Genomic DNA, 14,528 nt, shown 5'->3' with positions numbered 1-14,528 from the left:
TTTGCTTTGTCCATTTCAAACTTCTTAAGAATTTCTCTACAATACTTAGTTTGAGAAATGAACGTACCTTCTTTCATTTGCTTAATTTGAAGACCGAGGAAGAATGTTAATTCTCCCATCATAGACATTTCAAATTCACCCTGCATAGTCTTAGCAAATTCCTCACAAAGAGATTTATTAGTTGATCCAAAAATAATATCATCAACATATACTTGAATAATCAAAATATGTTTTCCGACTCTTTTAATAAACAAAGTGGAATCAACTTTTCCTCTATTAAAATCATTTTCTAAAAGAAAATTGCTAAGTCTTTCATACCAAGATCTAGGTGCTTGTTTTAAACCATAAAGTGCTTTCTTTAACTTATAGATGTGATTTGGAAATTTAAAATCTTCAAAACCAGGTGGTTGTTCAATATACACATCTTCTTTTATAAAACCATTTAGAAATGCACTTTTAACATCCATTTGAAATAATTTAAATTTCATTATAGATGCATAAGCAAGAAGTAGGCGTATTGCCTCTAACCTGGCAACTGAAGCATATGTCTCATCATAATCTATACCTTCTTCTTGACTATATCCTTGAGCCACAAGCCTAGCTTTATTCTTGGTGATGTTTCCATCTTCATCCAGTTTGTTTCTGAATACCCATTTTGTTCCAATTACTTGATGAGTATCTTCTCTAGGAATCAATTCCCAAACTTGATTTCTTTCAAACTGGTTGAGTTCTTCTTGCATCGCAATACACCATTCTTCATCTTGAAGAGCTTCTTTAATGTTCTTAGGTTCTATCTGCGACATGAAAGCTACATTCATACAAAAATTAACTAAATTTCTTCTAGTGTTTACCCCTTTTGATATGTCACCAATGATGTTGTCCAATGATAATCCTCTAGGTTGTTGCCATATTTTGTTTAGATCTTCATCATCTTGAGGACTATTCATTTTCTCTTCATTTGTTGTCTTTTGCAAGTCTTCATTTTCACCTGCATCTGATTCATCTGACTCAAGAGGTTTTACCTCAAGGTCCACAATTTCATCAAAGACAACATGCACAGATTCTTCTATTTCAAGTGTTTTCCGATTAAAAACTCTATAAGCTTTGCTAGTTAGAGAATATCCTAGAAAAATAGCTTCATCGGATTTGGAATCAAATTTTCCTAAATTTTGTTTTCCATTATTTAAGACAAAACATTTGCATCCAAAAATTCTTAAATGTGAAACATTTGGTTTTCTTCCTTTAAAAAGTTCATAAGGAGTACATTTCAAAATTGGCCTAATAAGCATTCTATTCAATCCATAACATGCAGTACTCACAACATCAGCCCAAAATTGTTTAGGAACACTATATTCATTTAACATAGTTCTAGCAAGTTCCTCTAAGGATCTATTCTTTCTTTCTACAACTCCATTTTGTTGAGGAGTTCTAGGTGCAGAAAAATTATGAGAAATGCCATATTCTTCACAAAAAGTTTCAAAAGATTCATTTTGAAATTCACCTCCATGGTCACTTCTAATAGCCTTTATTTTCAAATCCTTTTCATTTTGAACTAAATTTGCAAACTTTTTGAATTCTTTGAAAGCTTCACTTTTAAGAGTAAGAAAGAAAGTCCAAGTATATCTTGAATAATCATCTACAATAACTAAAGCATAATAATTTCCTCCAAAACTTTTTATCCTAGAGGGACCAAATAAATCCATGTGCAAAAGTTCTAAGGGTTTTAAACTAGAAACAACATTTTTCGAATGAAAAGATGATTTCACTTGTTTTCCCTTTTGACATGCATCACACAATTTATTTTTCACATATTTTAGTTTTGGTAGACCAATTACCAAGTCTTTAGAAATGAGTTATTCAATTGTTGCATATGAATATGTGCAACTCTTTTATGCCATAACCATGGATTTTCTTCTTTTACTACTAAACATGAAATATTCCTATTTGATGCATTTTCTAAATCAATCAAATAAATATTGTTATGCCTAATTCCTTTCAAAGCAATTTCAGAAGAATCATTTTTATAAATAGTGCAAGAATTTTGTTCGAAGGTTACCTTGAATCCTTTATCGCATAATTGACTAATGCTAATTAAGTTGTGCTTTAATCCTTCCACATATAGCACGTCTTTAATCATCAAGGTATCTTCACTTCCAATATCTCCTATTCCAAGGATTTTTCCTTTGTTGTTGTCACCATAGGTGACAAAGCCTCGTTCCTTTTTCCGGAAGCTTGTAAATTTCTTTTTATCTCCGGTCATGTGTTTTGAACATCCACTGTCAAGACACCACATATACTTCCTTGGTTTTGATAATTCCTACAACATAAAAAGAACAAGCTATTTAGGTACCCAACTATTTTGTATGGGTCCTTTGGGTTAGATTAAAAAGATTAAAATCATTTTACAACCCAAGCATATCTACCACTTGGAACACCATAATGCTTAATTTTACATTTGTTAGATGTATGACCATTTTTCATACAATAAAAGCATGATGCAACATTTGTGTTCCTATTAATAGTTCCTTTTTCTACCCATGTTCTGCGAGTTCTATATTTATTTTTAGGAACAAATTTATTAGCGGTTCTATTTTCAGAAATTTTACTACATTCTCTAGTGGTTGTATTTTCAGAAAAATATTTGAATTTTATGCAAGATTCACATTCATTATTAGCAATATATTTTTCTTTTTCATAATATAAAACTTTATTTTTTAAATTTCTGATTTCTTCTGCTTGATATAAAAATTTATTTTTCAAACTTCTGTTTTCTTCAGACAAATTTGTAAATTCAGTTTTCAAATTATCATTTATTTTAGAGAAATTTTCAGAAGTAATTTTCAAATTTTCATTTTCTTCAAGAATATTTTCAAAATTTAATTTTAACTCTTTGAAATCCTTTTCCAATTTCTTATGAGCTATATCTAATTTTTCGGATTCTACTAATAAAGCAGCATAAGTATCATGCAATTCAGTTTCACTATCATATTGACTAGAATTATCTGAATCGTTAGATGTACTTACTTGGCTTCCAACAGTGTCGTCATCCGCCATTAGACATATGTTTGCTTCTTCATCAGAACTGCTCGAGTCAGAAATTTATTCGTTGTCATCGTCCCATGCGATGTATGCTCTCTTTTTCTTGAAGAATTTCTTTTCTTTCTTTTCTTCACCCTTCTTTTGATTTGGGCAGTCTGCTTTTAAATGTCCCTTTTCTCCGCAACCATAACATCTATAGTTTGAGGAAGATCCTTGATTTTCTCTCTTTTCGTTTCTGAATCTCCCTTTGCCTTTTGATTTCATGAACCTGTTGAACCTCTTGATTAGTAGACTCAAATTTTCATCTTCTTCTGAGTCTTCATCTTCCATTTTGCTTTTGCTCTTTTCTACCTCAGATTTGAAGGCTAGAGTCTTTTTCTTAGTTTTTGCTTCTTCTTCATCTAGTCTTCCGAGGTCAAGTTCATGCTCTCTCAACTTTCCAAATAATGCAGCCATGGTCATTGTGTTGAGATTTTGTGACTCAGAAATTGCAGTCACTTTTGGTTGCCAAGACCTGTCTAAAGATTTCAAAATTTTTATATTAAGCTCATCAGTATCGAAAGACTTACCTAGTCCAATAAGATGGTTTACGATGTTGGTGAAGCGTTTCTGAACATCTACTATTGTTTCTCCTTGCTTAATCCTGAACATTTCGTATTCCTGGATTAAGGTATTCTTTCTAGCTCTCTTAACATCATCTGTACCTTCATGGGTTACTCTAAGTACTTCCCACATTTCTTGTGAAGTTTTACAAATAGAAATCCTGTAAAACTCGTCAACAGTTAAAGCAGATGAAATAATATTACGAGCTTTTACATCATTACCAAATTTTTTCTTATCTTCAGCAGTCCATTGGTCACGGGGCTTTGGTTCCTCCATATTGTTAGTTGGAACAAAAGGACCAAATGCAACAGCATCCCAAATATCTATATCAATAGATTCCATAAATATTTGCATTCTTACCTTCCAGAATGCGTAATTTTCACCTGTGAATAGTGGTGGTCTATTGATAGAAGCACCCTCTGCGAAGGTTTGATGTGATCCTACCATTTGAATGACTATCAAAGCAAGCTCTGATACCAATTGTCAGAGCGCCTGCAGCGGAATGGTTAGCGTGGAATAACAAACCAAGAGGGGGGGTGAATTGGTTCTTACTAAAAACGTGTGCCTTAAAAATTTCTACTCAATTAAACTTACTTAGCAATTAATAATAACAATAAAATAGAGTAAGGATGAGAGAAATTTGCACAGATGATTTTATCCTGGTTCGGATCTTACCAATCCTACGTCCAGTCGCTTATCTCAAAACAAGATAAACAATTCACTAATCACAAAACAATTACAAACTACAATCACAAAGATACAATTTGTAAAAATTTAGAAAACACCTCTCTTGATGCCACAAGAGATGAGACAACACCTCCTTTGAATCTTCACAAAGGATGAAACACTTCCTCCGAATACTTCACGAAGGATGACTTTCTCTTCCGAACACTTCCTTAGACACACCAAGGATGAACCAGCTATTCCTCTATCACCGTAGCAGTATTTCACCAACTCTACAGACAGAGTTTCCTTAGCTGAGCAAGAGCACACAATTCTCAAGAGTTTCTGAGTATTTGAGCACAAGGGAAGAGTTGTAGTTGATGACCTTGAGAGGAAATGAGAGTCTATTTATAGACTCATCCAAAGGCTCTTCCATTTTTCGTTTTCAGCCTTTCTGACTGTGTTAATCGATTATCTGAAGTTGCTAATCGATTAGTCACTAAAAGACAAAACAACGGATAGTCCAACGGCTGAAAAACGGCTAGTTTTTCAAACGGACACCTTGCTAATCAATTAACAGCCCATGCTAATCGATTAGCGCTAATCGATTAACAGCCCTTGTTAATCGATTATCATGGAGTGCTGAGCTTTTCCATTGCTCTCTGGAATAATCGATTACTGACCCCTGTTAATCGATTAGCACTGCAAAGTTTTTGCTTCTTGGTACATTTTTACATCACTTTTGAATGCATACATAAAACCACTAATTTCCTATGTTCATACAGTTATTACAAAAGTTACAAGTCTTCAAAAATCATTCTTCATGAGTCTTGGTTGTTCTTGACTTGATTTAGATATCATCAAAACTTCATCTTCATCATTTTTGCTAACAATAACATCCTTCTTTTGAGGTACTAGACCCCAACATCATTTGTTGTAGCATTATCCACAATGATACTAAGGACTCGCTTTAACTCACAATTATTCAAACAAGCCTTATCATGTTTAGCAATGAGCTCCCTTGAATGTCCCATTGTTTAAGAAAAATTCAAAATTTTCTTTTTAACTTTCCAATCATTATCAATAAAGTGAGCTGTTAAACTCATGTAATCTAGGTTTTGAATTGATGTCCATGTGTTTGTAGTTAAACAAACCCTCTCACACTCCTTTGATAGAAACATTTTCAACTTTGCTTTTTCCTTTGCATAGAGTTCCCACATTTCATGCCTCAATGTAGTGCAGGATGAGACATCAAATCGTGGTTGCAAGGACCATACAAAGTCACAAAAATCCTTATTTTCCACAAATCGAAAAGGAAGCTCAGACTTCACAAACATTCGAGATGCATTTTGGTCAAATTTAGAAATAGTTGGTGAAGGGTCAACACTAACTTATGTAGTTGACGATGAAAGTCTTTGCCTTCTAAATGCTTCTCTATTAGGATTTTCTTTGCATCTCGTCAAATGATTCATCATCCCACTTGTTCCAGCCAAATATTTAATCACATCATCACAATAATTGCATTTAACCGTCTTCTCAAAATAAAATTTTTGTTTAGTAAATTGTCCCCAAACATCTGATCGATCTTTATTATTCTCAATTAACAACATGTCGATACATGATCAGTTTTAGGAGTATCTTGTGTGAGAGGTTCTACAGTTTTTGGCAATGTAAAATCCATTTGATAACAAAAATTAAGATTTAAAATTTTGGTATGGTTGGCTAAAACTCCTTAATTTAAGCAATCAAACACAATCTAATAGAAAAAAACCCATGACAGAAAAATCCCATCAGGCCAATGCTGGGCTGAATCAGACTATATAGTATCTCTGGAACCACGTTGAGAAAACTCCCCTCTCTTTTATGAGAGATGGGAGCAATGGTGCATTTTCGTTTGACTTAGGCATTATGTTTCTTCAGGAGTGTTGAAGTTGAACTTCCAATAAAATATTTTTATAATACTAATCAGTTTAGTACACACCAAAACTATGCGCATTCATGACACGATTTTCATCTATATACAATGGGAATACCCCTTTTGTGTACACATCATTTCCTTATTTCACCCTAAATTATATTTTAATTTTCAATATTTCAAACCCTAAAACTATTATTCTCTTCTTTTAGGCAAAATATGAATTTGTATTGTCTTTCCAACATTGTTTTCATTCAAATTATAAATTATACACATCAAATATAGAAAATAATAACAGATATTTTTTAGTTAAATAAAATTATAAAATTAAAATTAGTATAAATATTAATTTTAACTCGATAAAATGAGATAGTATAATAAGAAAAATGTGAATTAGCATGTATCAACAACAAATAGTTAGCATAATTGATCACAACCTTATATTTTTGTTGAGTCAATTTCCAATAACTTATTTTCATTAATCTTTTGTCAAATGGTGATTTTTGTGATCCTTCGGCTATCAAAATTTCAATACTTCAATCACATTGATCATCCAGGAAAGAGAAAGAAGTCAAATACAGAGACTAGTTAAATCATTAATTGCTTGCCACAAAATTTACAACAAGAACGTATTGTTTATCACAAAAAAGGGGCCAAAACGGTGGTATAAAATTACCTGAGAAGCTGCAAGCCATTGAATTATGGTCTTTACTTCAGGATCAACAACAAACAAACTTTATCCCACCAGGTGATGCTTGTATATAAAAAAAAATCAGAAAATGATAAGAAAATATTTTTTCCTTTTAATTATTTTTCTTATAGAAATAAAGCTTATAAAGGAGAAGAAATGGTTTCTGCAATGCATCAAAATAAGCAATGACCATTCAGACAATAATAGGTCAAGCTCACTTTTGTCCAATCTGAACGAAAACAAAATACTAATAAAGACTAGGCTTTATCACCTAATATCACTTTTTATCGACATTCACGCCTGTCTAGAAATATTATCCTAATAAAATAAATATATTTCCATTCCTTTCGGTTACATTTACAAGGAAAATGTTTGTTTGACAACAAAATTTTGTCAACTATTTGATAACTACACGTGTTGCAATTTTATTGGTTGATTTTTAAAAGGTTTGAAAAAAGTTGTTTTTTAGCGAGAGGGCATATTTGGAAAGAAAATTCATAATGTCTTTTTCATTTCAGATTTCCTTCTTCTTCCTTTTTGGCTTTGCTTGTCATTCTCTCTCGTCTTCTTCCTTTCTGTCTTTGCTCGTCACTCTCTCTCGACCATTGAACGACACTCTCAGTCCATCATTTGAGTTGAATTTTTCTCTCTCGTCTTCTTCCTTTTTTTCCTTTGCTCGTCACTCTCTCTCGACCATTGAACGATGCTCTCAGTCCACGATTTGAGTTCGATTTTTCTCTCTTTGCACATTGTTGTATCTCCACCATTGTCCGCACATTTCTCTCTTTGGACGTCGCTCTCGTCCATTGGTTGCACTTTGGTCTCCATTTCACTCTCGCTCCATTGCATTGTGTTTGGCGTTATTTCAAAAAAACAAGAATATACTCATTTGGAGTTCGGTGAAGAAAGTTATGAGCAAAACAACCCGCATAGGTTAGAGGTGGCATTAATGTATAAAACATTAAGTTTAAGGAATTAATTGCACCTACTTAGATGCCCAAAAATCACAAATTAAAAGTCATTGGAAAGAGTTTTGAGTCTACTTTCTAATAAAAAAGAATCACATCGTTTGGAGGTTTGTGGGAAAAGTTATGTTTAAAATAGTAACAAAGGTCAAAGTTGAGAGCATGTTATCTCACTCAAATTGCCTTTAGGGAGTAACGTTCTCACAACTGGGTTCAAGACTTAGCTCACATGATCATCACACCAACATTGGGTCTTTCCTCCACCAAGGGTTGCCCAAAACCTAGTCTTCAGGACTCACACTTAAACATTAAAAAGAACTCTCATCCATATAAGAAATATGAAAAAATTACGTAAAATGTCTTTGGCTACTTATGTGCCCACAACTGGCTCCTACAGCACAAGTTTTTGTACAAAACCAGATTTTTGTTCGCCTAATCATTTACAGGATCCTTGTAATCGATTACAATATCCAAAAATGCCTACACTTGATTACCAAGGCATAATTTGAAAGGTCTTTGAGTGTATATTCCAACAAAACAAGAATCAACTCATTTGAAGTTCGGTGGAGAAAGTTATGAGCAAAACAACTAGCAAATGTCAGAGTTGGCAGGAATATATAAACGGTTAACATTAAGGAATAAACTGTACCTACTCAGATGTCCAAATATTACAAATTAGTAGTCATTGGAAAGCTTTTTTAGTCTAGTTTCTAATTAAAAAAGAATCACATCATTTGGGATCGGTGGGAAAAGTTATCACTAAAATAGCGAGCAAAGGTCAAAATGACTTTACTTGTTTCAAGACTTCACCTAACTTGGTCATGACACCAACATTGGGTCTTTCCTCTACCATGGACTGTCCAAACCTAATTTTTGAGGCTCTACTCACACTTAAAAACTAAAAAGAACTCTCATCCATTCAAGAAATATGAAAAAATTACGTAAAATGTCTTTGGCTACCTGTGTGCCCACAACTAGCTCCTACAACATAGGTTTTTGTACAAAACTAGATTTTTGTTCTTGTAATCGATTACAAGGGCCTTGTAAACGATTACACAAACAAAAATTTGGTTTCGTACAAAAACTTGTGCTGCAAGATCCAGCTGTGGGCACATAAGTAGCCAAAGGCAATTTGAGTGAGATAATATGTTGTCAACTTTGACCTTTCTTTCTATTTTAATGATAACTTTTCCCACCGACCTCCAAATGATGCGATTCTTTTTTTATTAGAAACTATACTCAAAAAGCTTTCCAATGACTACTAATTTATAATATTTGGACATCTAAGTAGGTACAGTTTATTCCTTAAAGTTAACACTTTATATATTTCTACCAACTTACCTTTGTTGGTTGTTTTGCTCTTAACATTCTCCACCGAACTCGAAATGAGTTGATTCTTATTTTTTTGGAATCTAGACTCAAAGAGCTTTCAAATGATTACCAACCCATAATTTTTAGACCACTGGACTAGATGCAGTTAATTTCCCAAAAGCAACGTTTTTCTAAGCTTCCTAAATGAGTTTACTTTCAGTTATTGTTTCATGTTTCTTATTTTAGATGGGTGAGTGAGTTTAATGGTCATGGGTGATGTTTAGTGCAACAATGAAAACATTAAGTTATTGAATTGTTTAGAATAAAAAAGGTCATTTAGGTGCTTCAATGTAAGTTAGATGAGGTCCATGAGCATTGGTGGCCATTTTCTGCCTTGGTAAACGATTACAAGGGTATTGTAATCGATTACTAGAGGCCAGAGGGCCATTTGTACAAAATTTTCAACTATACTTCCTTCACCTGGATGAACAACACTCACCATGAAGGGTTTTGCTATGTTTTTGCTCATTTTTTTTAATATTTTTAGATGAGTGAGTAAGTTGAATGTGAATGGTTATTTTTTAAGTGCAATGATGGTAAAATATTTTAACATTCAATGATGACCACATATGTTCATTGTATTCCATTACTATTAACCTGACCATGTTCATTACAATGATACCATTATACATTAATCATAAAACATAATACAGTCATCTTAAAAAATAATACAATTATCTTTATTAAGCACACATCCATTTCCTTGAACTCTGCAAATTTTTCTCTGGAAAAAAAAAACACCATTAGAGTCTACCTATCTAACTAATAACTCATTCAACAAATTTCTATCTAGCTTAACATTGTTAGACAATTGTAAAAGCCAACTGAATGGTGTCTTTGCAATTAACTTCCTCTGGTGCGGGGTCAATCTTCCATTCAAATCACCAACATACTTCATTTTGAAAGAATGACGCACATTCAACTGCATGAAAAATAAATCAATGACCAAAGGGTAAAATGAAAATGGATACATTGAAAATGCTAAAGGGTAAATCAAAATGGAGTAAGTGAAAAGGGGAAAGGGGACATGGGAAAGGAGAAATTGACAATGCAAAGGGGAAAGGAAATAACTTCTTACTGGAGTTTTCCATTGCTTTAGCGGAGTCTCATCGGATTGTCCCGCCGGAGAAGATGACCTTTTATGCTTGCTTCATGAGAGAGAAAGGAGAGGAACCACACGCTGAGAGAGAGCACACACAAAATGAAAATGAAAGTATAGAGTAGAGAGAGGATGAAAATGAAAATGAGAGGGGTATTTTTGGAAACCAATTTCCAGCATCCTTGCATGCCAAATTTTTCATAAAAATAATATTTTAAATGACCCAATAGAATTTTGAGACTTGTCTGTTGTCAAAATGGTGTTAACAATTCGTTGTTAAAATATCAGGATCCCATTTACAAAATGTGGTAAATACATGAACATAAATTCATAAAAGCATTAAATATTATATTGTAGCTCATAAAAGACAAGCATGGCTCAATTACCCACCTCTGATGCATGTGAAATTAGTAGTCACCTGCTTTGAACTAGCCTGTAATTTAGAACCAAATCCTCTGATTTCTTCAATTTATAAGCTCTCACTATGCCTAAGCTCATTTCAGGAGATGTAACTGTAAATAAACCAAAAGGATGACTAAATGCAGATTACTTAAATGATAGTATCATGCAAAATAAAGTCAAATGTGAATCAAATAAAAACAACATTCAGTCTTTAGGAGAAATGATATTTTAAAAAAAATATTATCATCATCTCCAACCAACATTAGTGTAGTAAAGAGAAACAACAACGATTATTTTCGTTCATAGGCAGCGATTTCGGAACCGAGGCATATACAGGCGAGGCAAAATGTCTACCTCTTTTTACCTCGGTTGTGAATTGAGGCAAAAAAGGGTATGATTTTGCCTCGGTTCAAGGGTAACTGAAGTAGTAGGGTTTTTGTATTTTGTATTTTTTCTTTTCAAATGACTTTTCGCCTCGGTTCCTTTTGAACCGAGGCAATATCTTGGACTCTACTGCCTCGGTTGGGACCTAAACCGAAGCAGTAAAGTATTTTTTATTTTTTTTATTTTTTGCTTTTTCGCCAGCTTTTCTACCTTGGTTATAACTTGAATCGATGCCATAGAGGGTTTTCTGCCTCGGTTATGGTCACAACCGAGACGTATTCCCCTGTTTTTTTTAAGAACAGGTCTGTTTCTACAACATTCCCAACTGCAGAAACAGACCTGCATATATACAAACAACTAGAAGAGTCCAGAACAATCTAGAAGCATATATTTTCAATAAAAAATATATTAAAACATAAATTCATTCAGTTTAATCATAAATCAACTTCTTAGAAGCATAAATCAATTCAATGTAATCATAAATCAACTTAGAAGCATAAATCAATGCAATATACAAAGTTAAACTAATAATAATGTACAAAGCATAAATCAACTTAGAAGCATAAACTTAGAACTTACTATATCATAATATCTACTACATACTATTATACAATTGAATTACATACTTAGCCAGTGTTTTCCTTATGAGTTTAAGTGACCTCTCTGGAACTAAAGTAGTAAAATTGAATCTCTGCATAAAACACAATGATTTCAATTAGTGTATATGAAAGCTAAACTATAGAGAAAATAAAATTCAAACCAAAATATTACCGTTTCTCATCCCCTGGTAACATGTGCATGAATAGTTGTCATCATCCTATACATGATGTAGTAACCACACTCGTATGACCTAATTTGTCTATTACACTACAATATATTATCATAATTATAAAATGTTAAGTAACATCATTGGAATGGTACAAAATGTAACAAAGTATGGACTAAAATATCAAACCTTAAAGGCCAACCATGCAAGCTTTTTAACTTTAGCAGTTGATCTCCCAAACAACATCATATGTGCTACAAGGGAACTATTAAAAAAAAATTGCTTTAACATACATTTATATAACAAAGAAAGTTCAAACATTGAGGTTCTTACCAATCTACTACTTGTCTAAGAGGGTTGGAAGGAGACTTGTGTAATGAACAAAATCATACAATAGTGTTCTCCGGTATGGAGATCACAAGTAGCAGCCGATGACGTCTGAAATTGGTAATAACTTAATTGTCATATACTAAAATCATAAATAAAACTTTAAAGTTAACAAACTTCACTTACCCAAGTATATAAGGAAGAAAATCTATCCACTTCCCCATTGCAAAGCAGCTGGTGACGTATGCTTGAATGTCATCAAATCTATTTCCTTCATGAGTCATTTGGGGGTCAATGAACCTATACACATCATTGAACCCCATGTTGTTACTGACATCATACATATACCTGAAATCAAGAAATGATCTGATATAAGTAACTTGATAAATCAATTTTATATAAAAAAAGTTCTCATAAACTTACATCATCCACAACTGAACGAGTGAAATATTAATCTCTTCTCTCCCCGACGCAAGCTCCTTAACATTAGTCTGATGCAAGTACAATGGGATCTCACCATGTCTTCCAAATGTAGTAGAATCCCATGATAAATCATCGGCGCATCTGCAATGATGTTACAAAGCTCGTCTAACGCACCAAGAGGGTCGTCCTCAAATAAATGAGTCTTCTTCGGTGTAGGACTTCTATCTTGACCTGTCTGTTGTTACATGAAAAAATGGTTATGTTCTGATGTCAATAAGAACTAAAGTTTAAAATTGAGAAGTATATAGTAGGAGTGTTTGTCGGGGGGTCAAATACAACACCAACCAAATGTCTAGGCCAGGCTGCGAAGCACTTAAATGTCTTGTGTCACAGTGATAAACTCCTCTGTAGGCGTAGGAACAAAGGCATCTAATACGACAACTTCATCGATCATGACCTTGACCTCATCTTCTCCTAGCTCTATACGATGCACTACAGTGGCTGCCTCATAGACTGCACCACGAGCCACTAGCATGGTCCTAGTAGGAGAAAGAATATATAGCTGACATGGATGAGTGTCGTCCATGTCGTCCCTTGGAGCACCGGCAGCTGAGCAACTTCATTTGTCGCTCTACCTATGAAATTAAATGTTAGGTTACATAAAAAGTAAATTAATAAACAAAAATAATTATTAAGTTTACCTGTAGGAGGCATAACATGTTCCGATACAGGAGATGGTTACGGACGCATGCCATGACTCTCATACTATTGGAACTGGTGAATAACAATTTCAGCAACTTGATCATACAACTCTGCCCTGACCTTCTTTGTCATCTCCTGCGTGATCTCTTTTGTGATGTCCTGCTTCAGCTTTTGTTCATACTCTTTACTTAATCCTATGAAGATGGACGCGAGGAAGACCCAAAGAACTGTCTAATGCCTATGCCAGTTCCAACAGCACGCACCCGTCTTGGGTGCTCAGGTCATCCAAGAGCAGTGGCAAGAATATCCTAACGACCTTCTTATGTGAATTAACCTTGGGAGCTCTGCTCAACCAAGGAGTCTTGTAACATAACAAAACTTCAAAATTATTTGAAAGATCTATGTAATATATAACAAAAATGTTGTCAAAATAAGAGAAATGACATCTTACAATTGTTTCTGATATCTCTCTAGCACTGTCAAAAATGTAGGAGCCCGATGATCTTAGACGGGCTAACTTCCACTTCTTGTGTCGAGATGGTGGTGAAGGAGGAGGAGGGTCACCACCCTCAGAAAGTGGAAGTCTACTATCTGACTTCTGCTTCATTATTTTTTCCTCAAGCTTCTTGTATCTACCACGAGATAGTAGGTGTGAATTTTTATTTTGAGCACTTATACCTTGTGCTTTTGACCTTGTTTCCTGTGACAAAATGAAACAATTGTTATGATATAAAATTATGAATGATGAATTGAATGATTTTACCTACACTTACCTGCCACGACTCGGAAGAACGAAGCTGTACAAACTGACGCCAAGTGTCTTCGTCAATTACAGAATATTTATAGCATGAAGATTCATTACTTTTTGCTCCAAATATATATATTTATATTGAAGTCAATTTTGTCTTAAACCCCCGAAATATTTCGGCAATTGTAGATAAACACCTACTCCTTAGGCTCGCAACATTTGAAATATCGAATGTCATCTACAATAAAGAAAGTAAAATAATCTTATATCAATACAAATTTATCAATATAATGAAACTAGAATTTGAAGCAATATTGATTAACTTACCAATATATCTTGCTAGATTAGATTCCGAACAGCCTCAAATACATGGTCAAATGATGGAGTAAGGATAGAGATATGATCACATGTTAGTACTCCAAGGTAAGAC

The sequence above is a fragment of the Vigna angularis genome, chromosome 5 (assembly GCF_016808095.1).
Source record: "Vigna angularis cultivar LongXiaoDou No.4 chromosome 5, ASM1680809v1, whole genome shotgun sequence".
NCBI classification, from domain to species: Eukaryota; Viridiplantae; Streptophyta; class Magnoliopsida; order Fabales; family Fabaceae; genus Vigna; species Vigna angularis.
This window is presented reverse-complemented; position numbering follows the sequence as displayed.